This window comes from Bos taurus, chromosome 7 (assembly GCF_002263795.3).
Source record: "Bos taurus isolate L1 Dominette 01449 registration number 42190680 breed Hereford chromosome 7, ARS-UCD2.0, whole genome shotgun sequence".
Classification (NCBI taxonomy): Eukaryota; Metazoa; Chordata; class Mammalia; order Artiodactyla; family Bovidae; genus Bos; species Bos taurus.
The window spans coordinates 1,832,665-1,851,309 of record NC_037334.1 but is presented as its reverse complement, the minus strand read 5'-3'; the positions used below and the strand labels follow the sequence as shown (position 1 = coordinate 1,851,309).

The 18,645-nt window shown below is 42.6% G+C and overlaps 1 non-coding gene across 1 annotated transcript; it reads right to left on the bottom strand.

The window, feature by feature from the left end:
- Window positions 1-4,819: 4,819 nt before the first annotated feature.
- Window positions 4,820-4,922, bottom strand: LOC112447580 (U6 spliceosomal RNA). The gene has a single exon (XR_003035780.1). It is a non-coding gene; the product is annotated as a U6 spliceosomal RNA (small nuclear RNA).
- Between the last annotated feature and the right edge of the window lie 13,723 nt (window positions 4,923-18,645).

Below are 18,645 nucleotides of genomic sequence, written 5' to 3'. Positions count from 1 at the left end.
ACATGATTTCTTTCTCTGTTCCTGATAATTTTATTCACTCTGAAGTCTATATTATTTAATATAAATGTAACCACTTTTGTGTTTTTAATTAATGTTTGCACAGTATATATTTTTACCCTTTTATATTCAACTATATCATTATAAACATTATAAGTTTCTTGTCAACAGTGCATAGCTGGGTCATGTTTTTTAATCCAGTTTGCCTATCTCCGCCTTGTAGTTGATATATTTAGACTATTTATATTTAATGTAAATGTTTACATGTTAGGGCTTAAGTCTGCCACTTTATATTTTCCTCTTATTCTCTCTGATTTTCATTTCTGTTTTCTTATTCCCACTTTCCTTTGGGTTACTGCAACTTTTTTTAGAATTCCACTTGACATATCTCTAAGATCTTTGAATGTATATTTTTGTATACCCTTTAGTGGTTGCTGTATTACATTATATGTACATAATTTATATAGTCTAACATTTTAGGAATCAATGAACTAAAATAGACTTGAATGGGTGAATTTAACTCAGATGTCCATTATATTGACTACTGTGGGCAAGAATCCCTTAGAAAACATGGAGTGCCAATCATAGTCAACAAAAGTCTGAAATGCAATACGTGGATGCAATCTCAAAAATGAAAGAATAATCTCTGTTCATTTCCAAGGCAAACCTTTCAATATCACAGTAATCCAAGTCTATACCCTGACCAGTAATGCTGAAGAAGCTGAAGTTCAATGGTTCTATGAAGACCTACAAGACCTTCTAGAACTAACACCCAAACAAGATGTCCTTTTCATTATAGGGGACTGGAATGCAATAGTAGGGAGTCAAGAGATACCTCAAGTAACAGGCATATTTAGCCTTGGAGTACAAAATGAAGCAGGTCAAAGGCTAACAGAGTTTTGCCAAGAGAAGGCACTGGTCATAGCAAACACCCTCTTCCAACAACACAAGAGACAACTCTACACATGGACATCACCAGATGGTCAATATTGAAATCACACTGATTATATTATTTGCAGCAGAAGATGGAGGAGCTCTATACAGTCAGCAGAAACAAGACTGGGATCTGACTGTGGCTCAGATCATGAACTCTTTATTGCCAAATTCAGACTTTAATTGAAGAAAGTAGGGAAAACTGCTAGACCATTCAGGTATGACTGAAATCAAATCCCTTATGATTATACGGTGGAAGTGACAAATAGATTTAAGGGATTAGATCTGATAGACAGAGTGCCTGAAGAATTATGGATGGAGGTTCATGACATTGTACAAGAGGCAGTGATCAAGACCATCCCCAAGAAAAAGAAATACAAAAAGGCAAAATGGGTGTCTGAAGAGGCCTTACAAATAGCTGAGAAAAGAAGAGAAACTAAAGGCAAAGGAGAAAAGGAAAGATATACACATCTAAATGCAGAGTTCCAAAGAATAGCAAAGAGATAAGAAAGCCTTCCTAAGTGATCAATGCAAAGAAATAGAGGAAAACAATAGAATGGGAAACACTAGAGATCTCTTCAAGAAAATTAGAGATACCAAGGGAGTATTTTGTGCAAAGATTAGCACAATAAAAGACAGAAATTGTACGGACCTAACAGAAGCAGAAGATATTAAGAAGAGGTGGCAAGAATACACAGAAGAACTGTACAAAAAAGATCTTCACTACCCAGATAACCACGATGGTGTGATCACTCACCTAGAGCCAGACATCCTGGAATGTGAAGTCAAGTGGGCCTTAGGAAGCATCACTACAAACAAAGCTAGTGGAGGTGATAGGATTCCAGCTGAGCTATTTCAAATCCTAAAAGATGATGCTGTGAAAGTGCTGCACTCAATATGCCAGCAAATCTGAAAACTCAGCAGTGGCCACAGGACTGGAAAAGGTCAGTTTTCATTCAAATCCCTAAGAAAGGCAATGCCAAAGAATGTTCAAACTACCGCACAGTTGCACTCATCTCACACGCTAGCAAAGTAATGCTCAAAATTCTCCAAGCCAGGTTTCAACAGTACGTGAACCATGAACTTCCAGATGTTCAAGTTGGATTTAGAAAAGGCAAAGGAACCAGAGATCAAATTGCCAACATCTGTTGGATCATCAAAAAGCAAGGGAGTTCCAGAAAAACATCTATTTCTGCTTTATTAACTATGCCAAAGCCTTTGACTGTGTGGATCAAAACAGACTGTGGAAATTCACAAAAAGATGGGAATGCCAGACCACCTTACCTTCCTCCTGAGAAATCTGTATGCAGGTCAAGAAGCAATAGCTAGAACTGGACATGGAACAACAGACTGGTTCCAAATGAGGAAAGGAGTACATCAAGGCTGTATATTGTCACCTTCCTTTCTTATCTTATATGCAGAGTACATCATGTGAAATGCCAGGCTGGATGAAGTACAAACTGGAATCAAGATTGCCGGGAGAAATATCAATAACCTCAGATATGCAGATGACACCACCCTTATGGCAGAAAGTGAAGAAGAACTAAAGAGCCTCTTGATGAAAGCAAAAGAGGAGAGTGAAAAAGTTGGCTTAAAACTCAACGTTCAGAAAACTAAGATCCTGGCATCTGGTCCCATCATTTCATGGCAAATAGATGGGGAAACAATGGAAACAGTGGCAGACTTGTTGGTGACTGTTAGTGACTGTTGGTGACAGACTGGATGGTGACTGCAGCTGTGAAATTAAAAGATGCTTGCTCCTTGGAAGAAAGGCTATGACCAATCTAGACAGCATATTAAAAAGCAGAGATGTTACTTTGCCAACAATGGTCCGTCTAGTCAAAGCTATGGTTTTTCCCAGTAGTTATGTACAGACATGAGAGTTGGACTGTAAAGAAAGCTAAGTGCCGAAGAATTGATGCTTTTGAACTGTGGTATTGGAGAAGACTTTTGAGAATCCCTTGGACTGCAAGGAGATCCAACCTGTCAATCCTAAAGGAAATCAATCCTGAATATTCATTGCAAGGACTGATGCTGAAGCTGAAACTCCAATACTTTGGCCACGTGATGCAAGGAACTGACTCATTGGAAAAGACCCTGATGCTGGGAGGGATTGGGGGCAGAAGGAGAAGGGGACGACAGAGGATGAGATGGCTGGATGGCATCACCGACACTACGGACATGAGTTTGAGTGAACTCCGGGAGTTGGTGATGGACAGGGAAGCCTGGCGTGCTGCAGTCCATGGGGTCGCAAAGAGTCGGACAGGACTGAGCGACTGAACTGAACTGAATGGTGTTGCCACTTAACCAGTTTGAGTGACGGGAAGAACACTTACCTCCTTTAAAGTCCCTTTACCTTACACCGTTTATAGTTGTCTTAAATATTATCTCTATAAACACTGAGCCCCACATTAGACAGTGTCATAATTTTTACTTCAATCATCAAAAATAATTTGGAAAACTCAAGAGGGGAAGTCTATTGTATTATCTACATTTTTGTTCTTTTCTGTATTTATCTACATTGTTCTTTTCTGATGTTCCAAGGTTCCTCTTTTGTTATTTCCTTTCTGTTTGAGGAACAACCTTAGCCATTCTTTTATGGTAGATCTGCTAGCAACAAATGCTCTTAGTTTTCCTTCATCTGAGAATATCTTGATTTTCCCTATATTCCTGAAGCATATTTTCATGGGCTTGACACAATTCTGGGTTGCAGTCATTTTTTTCAGCATTTGAAACAATACTGCACCACTTCCTTCTAGTCCCTATGGTTTCTGGTGAGAAATCTGCTGAAATTTTCTTTTTCCCCAAAGGTTTCCATATTGTTTCTCTTTAGCTACTTTCAAGGATTTTGTAATTTGTCTTTAGCTTTTAGATATTTGACTCAATGTGTATTGACGTGGATTTCTTCAGGTTTATCTTTGAGTTCACTCAGTTTCTTATTGTACATTCAGGTGTTTTGTTTTTGTTTGTTTGGTTGGGTTTTGTTTTTGTTTTTTGCCAAATTTAAGAATCTTTCAGCCATTATTTCTTCAAATATTTTCAGTTCCATGTCTTCTCCTTTCCTGGGACTCTGATGGCATAAATTTTAGATCTCTGTTAGAAGCCCACATGTCTCTGAAGTGCTATTCTTTTTTCCACCACTTTATTTTCTCCCCGTTATTTCAATTGGATAATGTATTTCTTTTTTTTTTAATTTTATTTTTAAACTTTACATAATTGTATTAGTTTTGCCAAATATCAAAATGAATCCATCACAGGTATACATGTGCTCCCCATCCTGAACCCTCCTCCCTCCTCCCTCCCCATACCATCCCTCTGGGTTGTCCCAGTGCACTAGCCCCAAGCATCCAGTATCATGCATTGAACCCGGACTGGCATCTCGTTTCATACATGATATTTTACATGTTTCAATGCCATTCTCCCAAATCTTCCCACCCTCTCCCTCTCCCACAGAGTCCATAAGACTGTTCCATACATCAGTGTCTCTTTTGCTGTCTCGTACACGGGGTTATTGTTACCATCTTTCTAAACTCCATATATATGCGTTAGTATACTGTATTGGTGTTTTTCCTTCTGGCTTACTTCACTCTGTATAATAGGCTCCAGTTTCATCCACCTCATTAGAACTGATTCAAATGAATTCTTTTTAATGGCTGAGTAATACTCCATTGTGTATATGTACCACAGCTTTCTTATCCATTCATCCGCTGATGGACATCTAGGTTGCTTCCATGTCCTGGCTATTACAAACAGTGCTGCAATGAACATTGGGGTACACGTGTCTCTTTCCCTTCTGGTTTCCTCAGTGTGTATGCCCAGCAGTGGGATTGCTGGATCATGAGGCAGTTCTATTTCCAGTTTTTTAAGGAATCTCCACCCTATCTTTTTTTAAAATATGGAACACTTCGCAAATCTGCACATCATCCTTGTTGAGGGGCTGTGCTCATCTTCCCTGTATCATTCCAATTTTAGTATATATGTTGCTAAAGCAAGCACTATATCATTCTATCTTTAAGTTAACTGATTTAATTGATTCTTTCCCCTATCCACTCCATCCTACTCTTAGGCCAGTTGTTGAGGTTTTTGTTGTTGTTACTGCACATTTAGGTATAAAATTTTTCAGAGTTCTTTATAGTTTCTATTTCTTGCTGAGACGCCCTATTTTTTCATTTGTTTCAAGCATGTTCATAATTGGCAATGTTTCGTTTCTCACCCAGCACGTATAGAAGTCTTGGCTCCTCACTTGGCCTTCTCTGCTAGCACCCTACTAATGGAGGCATCGATTGAGCCACCTCATTACAGCATGGCAAGAGAAGAAGTCTAGATCCTCTGGAGAAGGGCATGGAGACCCACTCCAGCATTCATGCCTGGAGAATCTCATGGACACAGGAGTGTAGGCCAGAGGGTCGCAAAGAGCTGGACACAACTGAAGTGACAGCATGCAAGCAAGAACGGACGTCTAGGCTCTCCTCGTGACCTCTGCTGACACAGAGCGGGTGGGACCATCATTGTTTCCTGCGAAGTCTGGCTGAAGCAGAGTAGTTATTGTCTAAAAGTTTTCTGTCTTGCTAGGCTATCTTTCTGGTCATTTGACCACAGAGAGCAGGCTTTGTTGAGTCCTTTACTTTGTTGGCTTCTATCTCTCTACCTTTCAGAGTCTTCTTGTGTTCATTTTATATACATCTTCCAGGAGCTTTAGTTGTACTTAACAGAAATAATAGGAAAAAGTACATCGACTCCATCTTTCCAGAAGCAGGGTGGAAGATTCTTTTTAAATATAATCAAATCTATTTTACATTCCTACTAGCAATGCACAATGGTTTCGTTTTCTCTATGTCCATACCAACACTTGTTTTCTGTTTTATCATAGCCATTCTGATAAGTGTGAAGTGATATCTCATTGTGATTTGTATTTGCATTTCCTTCATGATTACTGATATTAAGCATCTCTCCAAGTGCTTACTAGACATTTCTGTATCTTCTTTGGATAGAGGTCCATTCAAGTATTTTGCTTATTTTTGAATTGGGTTGTTTGGGGGGTTTGTTATTGAATTTTAGGAGTTCTCCATATACTTTGTTATCAAATCAGATCAGATCAGATCAGTCGCTCAGTCATGTATGACTCTTTGCGACCGCATGAATTGCAGCACGCCAGGCCTCCCTGTCCATCACCAACTCCCGGAGTTCACTCAGACTCACGTCCATCGAGTCAGTGATGCCATCCAGCCATCTCATCCTCTTTCATCCCCTTCTCCTCTTGCCCCCAATCCCTCCCAGCATCAGTCTTTTCCAATGAGTCAACTCTTTGCATGAGGTGGCCAAAGTACTGGACTTTCAGCTTTAGCATCATTCCTTCCAAAGAAATCCCAGGGCTGATCTCCTTCAGAATGGACTGGTTGGATCTCCCTGCAGTCCAAGGGACTCTCAAGAGTCGTCTCCAACACCACAGTTCAAAAGCATCAATTCTTCGGCACTCAGCCTTCTTCACAGTCCAACTCTCACATCCATACATGACTACAGGAAAAACCATAGCCTTGACTAGACGGACCTTTGTTGGCAAAGTAATGTCTCTGCTTTTGAATATGCTATCTAGGTTGGTCATAACTTTCCTTCCAAGGAGTAAGCGTCTTTTAATTTCATGGCTGCAGTCACCATCTGCAGTGATTTCGGAGCCCAAAAAATAAAGTCTGACACTGTTTCCACTGTTTCCCCATCTATTTGCCATGAAGTGATGGGACCGGATGCCATGATCTTCGTTTTCTGAATGTTGAGCTTTAAGACAACTTTTTCACTCTCCACTTTCACCTTCATCAAGAGGCTTTTTAGTTCCTCTTCACTTTCTCCCATAATGGTGGTGTCATCATCATATCTGAGGTTATTGATATTTCTCCTGGCAATCTTGATTCCAGCTTGTGTTTCTTCCAGTCCAGCGTTTCTCATGATGTACTCTGAATATAAGTTAAATAAACAGAGTGACAATATACAGCCTTGACGTACTCCTTTTCCTATTTGGAACCAGTCTGTTGTTCCATGTCCAGTTCTAACTGTTGCTTCCTGACCTGCATACAGATTTCTCAAGAGGCAGATCAGGTGGTCTGGTATTCCCATCTCTTTCAGAATGTTCCAGTTTATTGTGATCCACACAGTCAAATAGGTGTTTGCAAATATTTTTCCCACTTTTTTACTTTGTTGCTGGTATTCTTTGATGCATGAAAGTTTTTAACTCTGATGAAATCTAGTTTGGCCATTTGTTTTCTTTTTTTGCCTTTAGTGTCATATCCAAGGAATCATTACCAAATCCAGTGTCATGAAAATTTCCCCTATGTTGTTAAGAGTTCTATAGTTGGGAGCTTCCTAGTGGTCTAGTGTTAGGGTTCTGCCCTTTCACTGCTGTGGTCCAGGCTCAGTTTCTGGTCAGGGAACTGAGATCCTGCAAGCCACATGGACAAAAAAATAAAATAAAAAAGTGTTTTACAGTTTCAGTTCTTACACTTAGGTGTTGTATCCATTTTAACTTAATTCTTGCATATGGTGTTAGACAAGGGTACAGTTCATTCTTGCATGTTGATACCTAGTTTTCCCAGCACCATTTCACAGCACTATTGAAAAGACTGCTCTTTTGCTATTAAATGGTCTTGGCAACAATTACTTGTCAAAATTTACTTTTTTAAAAAAGTGAAATCATGAATTCATAAAATATAAAATAAGCAAATACAAAATATTTAATTCATTGATTAATGATAAACCAATAAGATGTTGCAACCAGCTTAAAGGAGAATTCAAAGGATAGAGACATACATAGAGCATAAAATGAATCTACAAATAGATATAAATAGACATTTGGGGGGGTGTATTAGTTTCTTATTGCTGCAATCACAAATTTACTGGCTTAAAACAACAAATTTATTACTTTACAATTCTAGAGGTTGGAAATCTAAAATGGGTGTTCAGCAGTGTGGATATTCCTTAAAAAACTGGAAATAAAACTGCCTTATGACCCAGCAATCCCACTTCTGGGTATACACACTGAGGAAACCAGAATTGAAAGAGACACATGTGCCCCAGTGTTCGTCACAGAACTGTTTATAATAGCCAGGACATGGAAGCAACCTAGATGCCCATCAGCAGATGAATGGATAAGAAAGCTGTGGTACATATACACAATGGAGTATTACTCAGCCATTAAAAAGAATACATTTGAATCAGTTCTAATGAGGTGGATGAAACTGGAGCCTATTATACAGAGTGAAGTAAGCCAGAAAGAAAAATACCAATACAGTATACTAACGCATATATATGGAATTTAGAAAGATGGTAACAATAACCCTGTAAGCGAGACGGCAAAAGAGACACAGATGCATGGAACAGTCTTTTGGACTGTGGGAGAGAGTGAGGGTGGGAAGATTTGGGAGAATGGCATTGAAACATGTATAATATCATATATGAAACAAATCGCCAGTCCAGGTTTGATGCAAGATACAGGATGCTTGGGGCTGGCGCACTGGGATGACCCAGAGGATGGTACGGGGAGGGAGGAGGGAGGGAGGTTCGGGATGGGGAACATGTGTATACCTGTGGCGGATTCATGTTTATGTATGGCAAAACCAATACAATATTGTAAAGTAATTAACCTCCAATTAAAATAAATAAATTTATATTAAAATAAATAAAATAAAATGGGTGTTCAGGTCTGTTTCCTTCTAGAGGGTCTAGGCAAGAATCTGTTTCCCGCCTTTTCCAGCTTTAAGAGATTGCCTTCTTTCTTTGGTCCATGACTGCATCACTCCAACCTCAGCTTCCATTGTCACATCTCCTTCTCTAACACTGACCCTACTGGTAAAAGGATCCTTGTGATTACATTGGACCCTTCTGGATAATTCAAGAGACTCTCCTCATCTCAAGATCATTAACTTATCACATTTGCAAAACCCTTTTGGCCATGTAGAGTAACATATTCACAGGTTACAAGTAGGACATGTACATTTTGCAGGGAGCATTATTCTGCCTACAAAAATGGGGGGTCAATTATTCCTTCCATCACAAATAATTAAGTTGCATATATAAGATTAAAATCATTTGCACTGGGGACTTCCCTGGCATTCCAGTGGTGAAGACTTTGCCTTCCAATGCAGGTGGTCAGGGAGCAAAGATCTCACATGCCTCATGGCCAAAAAGACAAAACCTAAAACAGAAGCAAGATTGTAACAAATTCAATAAAGACTTTTTTTAAATGACCCACATCAAAAAAAAGAAAAAGAAAGAAATCACTTGCATTGCTATTGGTTATTTACAATTTGCATGTGTGTGTATATTCAGTCGCTCAGGCCTGTCTAACTCTTCGTGCCCTACGGATTGTAGCCTTCCTGGTTCCTCTGTCCATGGGATTTTCCCAGCAAGAATACTGGAGCAGGTTGCCATTTCCTCCTGCAGGGGATCTTCCCAACCCAGGGATCAAACCCATATCTCCTGCACCTTATGCACTGCTGGTGGATTCTTTACCACTGAGCCACCGGAGAAGCCCCATTTACAATTTACAAAATCATAAAATAGCACAAAGGTGCAGCCCCCGAGGGGATAATCCAGAAAGCAGTGTTTAGTGTTCCATTCCACTCCAAAGCATAGTTTTCCATTAAAGACACCTCATAATCCTTTTGACCCAATTCAATGTCTTTCACCGTCTTCACTGGTTCTCTAACCTGTTTCATTCCCTTATTGCTGTTTCAGGTTCCTTCCTCACTGATAACCTCTATATGCCTTATTGTGCTTTCTGCTCTACTCTCTTTCAAGCTCCTTTTAATTTAGTGTTCATTTCTGATTTTGTATTTTCTTCTGTTTCTCTCCTGATTTCTACCAAGATAGTTCACTATCTTCCTTTCGTTTAGCTCCTTCTTTCCTAAGGTCTTAAATTCCTGCTGTGTGGTCTTTCTTCAAAGCTGCAACTATTTCACTGAGCTATTATTATTATCATTAACATATGTTGGAAGGTTAGGGTACAATTTTCCCCCACCTTTAGCAACATTTTTCTGGTGTGTTTTCTTCATATGCAGAATAATTCTGTTTTTCCTTTTCACAATTTTTCTTATGATATTCTTATAAATGTGCTATAATACCTATTATGTTACTGATATTTTGGTGAGTTCTGTTTTCTAGGATCAGCTGTTAGTGGGCAATCCTGAATGTTGGTAGTACTGGGGCTCCAGGGCCCCCTCTTCTGTGAATATAAAGGACAGATTCTTTCACCTACTCTCTGCAGAGCCAGGCCGCCAGTGTAGAAGGGCTCCCAAGGCTCACAAATACATGACAACTAAACAACGCACTCCTAGACAACAAATGGGTCAAAGAAGGAGTCAAAAGGAAAACCAGACAATGCTTTGAGATGAATAAAAATGAAGACACAACATACCACAACGTATGGTATGCAACTAAACAGTGCTTAGAGGAAAAGTTATAGTTATCACCTTTGTTAACAGAGAAGAAAGAGCCTATCAATAACCTAATGCTGCTGCTGCTGCTGCTAAGTCGCTTCAGTCATGTCCGACTCTGTGCGACCCCATAGACGGCAGCCCACCAGGCTCCCCCGTCCCTGGGATTCTCCAGGCAAGAACACTGGAGTGAGTTGCCATTGCCTTCTCCCAATAACCTAATGGTCTACCTCAAAACGCTGAAAAAAGGAGAGCAAACTAAACTACAGAAGGGTTTCTTCCCAACCTCTAAGCATCTTCAGTTCCTTTATCAGTAACTGCTGTCTCCAAGGAACACTGAGTCTGCCTTCCAGGGACCCACTCTTTTCCTAAAGCAGTTATTCCTAGGTTGGCCACATCTAGACGCCCTCCAGGCCCATCTACATCTTCTCTCAACCTCCTCCAACTGATTTTCAGTCTTTATTACAGCAGCTCCTCCTCGGAGTAAGACCTTCTCCTTCTAGGAAGTTCTTGTTAGACTCTTCCCCACTGCCCCTTCTTCTCTGCCAGGCCTAGTGATCAACTGTGAGAGCTTTTGACTGCAGTTAAATGTAATTCCAGCTTGGAGCTCTCCTCTGTCTCCTAGATTCACCAAAGGTGCCGTTTCATGTTGTTATTGAGATATGGGGGAAAGTTCAGGGTACTCATTGTTCTACAAGGCTTTTAGGACAAAAAGCGTGAAGGTCTGTGACTAAACTGCTGCCTGAGTCCTTCCCAGATTTCCAAGGGGTTTTCTCACCAAATAACTCAGTCTCAATCACGGCTCACGTGAGAGGGCACAGGGAGCTATTGGGGGAGCCCTAGGTTATACTACCATGGCCCTCACCAAGGAACAGAGGCCGCTGCCCCCTTGCATACATGCTCAATTCCACATTTACACTGGGATTATTAAGCCAGAGTGCAATCCTGCAGTTCAGTTCTGATGCTAACAGTCGAGAGCTAGCATCAGGCTCCACAGGGCAAAGCACAGTAAGTAAACGTGCTGTCCGTCTGGGCTCACTCTGCCCCTCCAGGTTTACAACAGGATACAGCATCAGAACTGCAGTGTCTGCAAAAGCCCCTCTGCGCAGGGCTCACTGGCCATCTTTCCTCCTCACACTTCCTCTTGCCACGGGCTGGGTCTGCTCTTCTCTCTTCCCACAGTACCAGCCTCTTAGCCTCAAATTCCTGTACGCAATACCAAATGAGTCTCCAGGACAACCTCTGCTCAACTAAGAACTCACTAAGGTGAACCCTAAGCAAAACGCCAAGAACCCCTTGGTCTCTGCTCTCAGCAGCGTGGAGAGAAAGCTTTGACTCCTCCTCCCTGAACACAGGGCCCCGGCCACAGGGGTAGGCTAGGGTAAGGTGCTTCCTCCCGCCAGACAAAGAAGGCCATCCTCCCCAGGGCTCTGCTGCCTGTTCTTCTGCTGCTTGCCCAGCCTGAATTCTTGGGTGCTTGCTCTGGACTCACTCGCCATGCATAAGCTGGTTGGGATTCTGTAGGACAAGGCTCCATATGCCCCTCTCTTGGCTCTTGCCTGCAAAGTCCCCATCTGTGGTATCTTCAGAGTCTGCCCTTCTCTTCCTGTGTGACTTTCATAGTCTCCTTGGGTGCTCCCACCCAGTCCTATGGCTTTACATCCTACCCAAATGCTGAAAAACCCCCATTTCCTGCCCAGGTCCTTCATCCATCTGAATGAAAACACAGGAACTCTTAACTATGGTTTCATCTGGGAAGAAGTTCCAGGAGTTTGGGATGGGAGGAATACCATTTTTCCTTTACTCATTCCCTACTACTTGAATATTTCACAATTCTGTAGTTTTCTATCCATGAAGGTTAGTGTTATGTACCAACTTGGCTTAGATGTGAGAGTGAAAAAGTGAAGTCGCTCAGTTGTGTCCGACTCTTTGCGACCCCATGAACTGTAGCCTACTACACTCTTCCATCCATGGGATTTTCCAGGCAAGAGTACTATAGTGGGTTGCCATTTCCTTTTCCAGAGTATCTTCCCAACCCAGGGATCGAACCCGGGTCTCCCACATTGTAGGCAGACACTTTACTGTCTGAGCCACCAGGGAAGTCCTACACTCTTTAGAGACTAAGTAAAGGAGATTATCCTTGGTAACCTGGATGGGCCTCATCCAGTCAGATGAAAGTCTTCAGAGCAAAACTGAGGATTCCCTGAGGAAGAAGCCCTGCCTGTGGATGCACTGTCAGCTCCTCCTTGATGGTCCCAGCCCGCACTTCCTCACAGCCTGCCCTGCGGATTTTCAACTAGCCTCGGCAGCCCTACATGTAAGCTTTGCAATAAATCGACCTCTCTCTCTCTTTAATATCTTTCTGATTTTGTTTCTCTGGCAGAACCCTGACTGATACAGTGCCTAATACCATTAATTAAACTCAAACTCATTACTCTCATTGCCTCCGCCCCACCATCAAGCCCACCCAGGCACACTGCCATGATCCTATCCTGATGGACTGCATGGCTTTCCTGGCAGCTCCCCAAGTCAGAAGCCCTGGGGTGTGAACTGACTCCTCCCTCCTGCGCTCCTCCTCTACTCAGTCAGCTGGGTGGAAGGAGAGAGCAGGGGAGTAGAATTCTCTCGAGTCTGTGCCCAGCCCTCCAACCCCACTCCGATCTCTTCTCCCTCTGGATCTGGCAGTAGTTCATCCCTGGACTCCCTGCACCCATGACAACTTCACCTTCCTTATTCACTCACCAGCCAGAGTCGTCTGAGAAACCCACTTCCCCTATCTGAAGGCCTCTGCACATGCAGCGTGGAGCCCATGTCCCCAAGCCAGTGGACTCTACCCGCCTCTCGCCATGTCTCCTCCTTCAGCTCCTCCAGCCTTGGTTCCACACCTGGAGCGGGCCTCCCTCTCTCACCTCTGCACCTTGTCTCCAATTTCCTCACCTTCCCAACCACCCCAGTGAGCCAAGCCCAAGTCGCCGAGCCTTGGACTATCATCTGGCTGTTTGCCTGCCTCCCTGGATCCCGAGCACATTCAGCCCCTGGTGGCAAGGGTTTGGGCTGGCTTTGCTCAGTCCCTGTTTCAGAGTCAAGAACCACAGTAATTGCTGAAAAACATGTCTCACCACAGAATCATCACGTGGACTAATTTACTCGCTCTTTCCTTCTTTCCTTTCCCTTTTGCTGCTCGTGATATGGAACCGAAGAAATGCGTTTAATTAGCTTAGGGGGTTACTAAAGGGAATTTCATTCTATGTTTATGACTTAACTGCAGATGATTTAGGACAAAGAATATTTTGCCCCTGAAGAAAACTAAATAAATTGCTTTGACTCATTTTGGGGCTTAAATTGAGTTTAACTTTTTGTTTTCCAGTAGCACTTGATACTAAAATATGTTCTGCTCAGTGATTCTTTAGTATGTCCTAGAAGAAAATGTGACTCCGGGGCCCCTTTTACAGAGCCTTAAGCAGTTGGAAGAACCCCACGCCCCGGCAGCTCTTACTGTTGTTGCCATCATGACTGTTTTGGATAGAACCCATCCTAAGCATCTTCATTTCCCAAACAGAGTCTTGTCCCTTACCTCAAGCCTTTGTCTCCATCCCTGCCATGAAACTCTTCTAAGTGTTAACTTGGAGATAAGCCTGGTTCACCAGGACTCAAGGCAGAGCCCAAAGCCAGGTGTCCTTGATGGGCAGAGCCCACAGGGTCCCGGGCCTGTGAAGCTGCCTGGTCCCCAACACCACAGGGCTGAAGACACAGCATCAGGAAACAGAGCTGACAGGAAAACCAGCAGCACTTGCTAAAATAGCATGCGTGAACTTTAACGTCCTTCTCTATTTAAGACCCTTCATTTCCCTTCCGTGACCCCCAATTCCTAGTAATCATGCAATACTGTGTCCTCACTGAAAAGTTATGGATGTTGATTGAGCAGACATTTCTGTCAGCAAATAACTGCAACACATACAATCTCCTAAAGGTAAATTTAATCTTTACCTTTGCAGATTGAACCCCTTGCAGATCGAACCCAGGTCCCCTGCACTGGAAGGGCAGAGTCCTAACCACTGGACAGCCAGGAAATTCCCTAAGTTAATTAAATGAAGAGATCAGATGAAGCGAAGATGGACAGACTCCAAATCCTAACAACCTGTGTGCCAATGACATCTGGGAGGAGAATCCCGGGGCCCTTTTGGGGGGACTCTCTCTGCCATGGAATGTGTCCTCCCACCACCCTTCGCAGGAAGCTCAGGCCCCAGAATCGGCCTCCCCTCTAAGTTCCAGCCCCCTTCCAGAGAGGTCCATCTCCTGGTAGTTTTCCACCCTCGCCTTCTGAATTCCTGCCATTCCATTGCTCAGAGACAAAGTCGCACTTCTCATAAGCTCAGAACTTTCAGGTTCTCTCACACAGAGACCAGACTCATAAAGGGAGTAACCAAAGAAATTCTAAAGCTCCAGGAACTAAGAGGAGCGGAGAGGGCAGCTGCCAACGGCAAAGCAGTTGAGCCCGTGCGGATGGCAGTGAACCAGCAACCTGGCGGGCCACTGCGGGGCTCGGGAGCCCACTGCCATGGAAACCGCACACAGCATCGCTGCCCCTCGCACCGGCACCAAGCAGGTGACAGTGTTCGGCAAGGCCGCTCGGTGGGTAGAAAACAGCTGAATGAAGCCTTGGGAAGCGTGCCTTCTTCTCGTGGTTGTAACACACTCTCTTCTTATGTCTGGAAGGAGGGATTGCCCCAGCGGGACAGCCTCTCCCCGGGAGATAATATCAAAAGAACAGTAGATAAGAAACCTCGGCTCAAAGGCAGCAGCTGCTCTGTGAGCTTAAAGGGACTGGTGTTTCAGTTACTGTGAGTTGAATGATGAGGACAACCCTTGAGGGGCCAAAGGGAAAGTCACCCCTCCCCTCTTCCAGTCAGAAAGCTAATGGAGAAATTATCCCTTCTGGCTAAGGAATTCTCCCCTAAACCGCTGCATGTGAGTTACCGCACAACTGGTAAATAGCAATATTACACATTTCTTACCATAGCAAGCCACAGGAGGTACGTGTAAGAATTAAAAATTGCAATCTTTAGTCTCTTCCCATCCTGAGGCCACTGGAATTAATCTGCCTTGACATGGCTCTGGCCATCTTCTCCCTCTACTGTGAAACTTTCAATGGCTGCTTGTTGCCTGCAGGAAAAATCCAAATCTTTTGGTGTCTGGAAGCCCAAGTTCTCCACAATCTGTCCCTGAGCTTTCCTCACACTACTCAGCAGCTTGAACCTGGACCCCAGCCACCTGCATTCCACATCATCCCTTAAATATGCTGGGTTTCCTTCAACAATTCTTCATCTGGTGCACCACACAGTAAATGTAACACTCTGTCTACTTATAAGTTATGGAGAAGGAAATGGCAACCCACTCCAGTGTTCTTGCCTGGAGAATCCCAGGGATGGCAGAGCCTGGTGGGCTGTCGTCTATGGGGTCGCACAGAGTCGGACATGACTGAAGTGACTTAGCAGCATAAGAAACTTCTGCTAAAAGAGACTTGCACAATACTGGAGAAAAAAGACAACACTGTGAGGGAAATGGGGAAATCTGCAAGTATTATTTGGTACTGGAAGACAAGAAAGGATTAGACTTAGTCTCACCCTTACAAATAGCTGAGAAAAGAAGAGAAGCTAAAGGCAAAGGAGAAAAGGAAAGATATACCCATCTGAATGCAGAATTCCAAAGAATAGCAAGGAGAGGTAAGAAAGCCTTCCCAGAGATCAATGCAAAGAAATAGAGGAAAACAATAGAATGGGAAAGACTAGAGGTCTCTTCAAGAAAATTAGAGATATCAAGGAAACATTTCATGCAAAGATGGGCACAATAAAGGACAGAAATGGTATGGACCTAACAGAAGCAGAAGATATTAAGAAGAGGTGGCAAGAATACACAGAAGAACTATACAAAAAAAGATCTTAATGACCCAGATAACCACGATGGTGTGATCACTCACTAGAGCCAGAAGTCAAGTGGGCCTTAGGAAGCATCACTATGCACAAAGCTAGTGGAGGTGATGGAATCCCAGTTGTGCTATTTCAAATCCTAAAAGATAATGCTGTGAAAGTGCTGCGCTCAATATGCCAGCAAATCTGGAAAACTCAGCAGTGGCCACTGGACTGGAAAAGGTCGGTTTTCATTCCAATCCCAAAGAAAGGCAGTGCCAAAGAATGTTCAAACTACTGCACAATTGCACTCATCTCACATGCTAGCAAAGTAATGCCCAAAATTCTTCAAGCTAAGCTTCAACAGTACGTGAACTGAGAAATTCCAGATGTTCAAACTGGATTTAGAAAAGACAGAGGAATAGGAGATCAAATTGCCAACATCCCTTGGATCATAGAAAAAGCAAGAGAATTCCAGAAAAACATCTACTTCTGCTTCACTGACTATGCTAAAATTTTTGACTGTGTGGATCACAGCAAACTGTGGAAACTTCTTAAAGAGCTGGGAATACCAGACCACCTTACCTGCCTCCTGAGAAACCTGTATGCAGGTCAAGCAGCAACAGTTAGAACTGGACATGGAACAATGGACTGGTTCCAAGTTGGGAAAGGAGTACATCAAGGCTGTATATTGTCACCCTGCTTATTTAACTTATATGCAGAGCACATCATGCGAAATGCCAGGCTGGATGAAGCACAAGCTGGAATCAAGATTGCCAAGAAAAATATCAATAACCTCAGATATGCAGATGACACCAGCTTTATGACAGAAAGTGAAAAGGACCTAAGAGTCTCTGGTGAAAGTGAAACAGGAGAGTGAAAAAGTGAGCTTAAAAGTCAACATTCAAAAAACGAAGATCACGGCATCTGGTCCCATCACTTCATGGCAAACAGACGAGGAAACAATGGAAACAGTGACAGACTTTATCTTTTTGGGCTCCAAAATCATTGCAGATAGTGACTGCAGCCATGAAATTAAAAGACACTTGCTCCTTGGAGCAAAAATATGGCCAACCTAGACAGCATATTAAAAAGCAGAGACATTACTTTGCTGACAAAGGTCCATCTATTCCAAAGCTATGGCTTTTCCAGTAGTCATGTGTGGATGTGAGAGTTGGACCATAAAGAAAGCTGAGCATTGAAGAATTGATGCTTTTGAACTGTGGTGTTGGAGAAGACTCTTGAGAGTCCCTTGGACTGCAAGGAGATCCAACCAGTCAATCCTGAAGGAAATCAGTCCTGAATATTCATAAGAAAGACTGATGCTGAAGCTGAAATTCCAATACTTTGGCCACCTAATGCGAAGAACTGACTCATTGGAAAAGACCCTGATGCTGGGAAAGATTGAAGGCAGGAGCTGAAGGGAACGACGGAAGATGAGATGGTTGGATGGCATCACCGACTCAATGGACACAAGTTTGAGCAAGTTCCAGGAGTTGGTGACGGACAGGGAAGCCTTGTGTTGTAAAGAGTTGGACACGACGGAGCAACTTAACTGAGAAGATGAGAAAGGATCAGACATAGTCTTACCCAGGAGAAAGAGGTGCTCTCAGACATTGTTGAGAGAGGGAGAGATATAAAGGGGCAGCTCTAAAGGGACAGCTGGCAAAACCTACCAAAAGTATACATGAAAGTACATTTTAATGCACCAGTATCACTTCTGGAAATCAATTCTGCAAATACTCCTGCATACATAGAAATGACAGACACAAGATTATTAACTGGGATGTTCATTGTAATGGCAAAAGATTGAAAACTTCCCAAGTGTCCCTCAGCAGGGGATTCATTAATGTACTATGATACATCAACCAAGGGGACTACCTAGAGCTGTGAAAGAAAATGAGGGAGATCTTTATGAACCAATATGAAAAGATCTCCAGGGTATATTGGTAAATATATTGCATATCACCCTTGTTAAGAAGAGAAAAATCTAAATATGTATCCATACATAATGCATAGGAAACACACTAGTAGAAACAAGAATCTAATGGAAAAAAAAAAAAAAAGTCACCTAGAGGAGTGGGAGATGAGGAAAGAATGTGAATGGGGATAACTTTTCATGACATTTTGATTTTTGAACCCTGTAAGTTATCTCCTGTTTGAAATTAGACATGATTTTTAAAGGATTATACCCATGCAAACAAAACATTTTTAAATTCAAGAACCGCAAAAATGTATCAAGTTGGGCTTCACTTGCTGGATGATCCATGAAATCTACGGATTTTGCATGTTCCTCCCTTGAGGGAAAGCATTTTGCCCTATTTGTGTCTCTAGGTCCAAGCTCATAGTAGGCATTCACAAGTATTTATTGGTTAAGATGGCGGCTA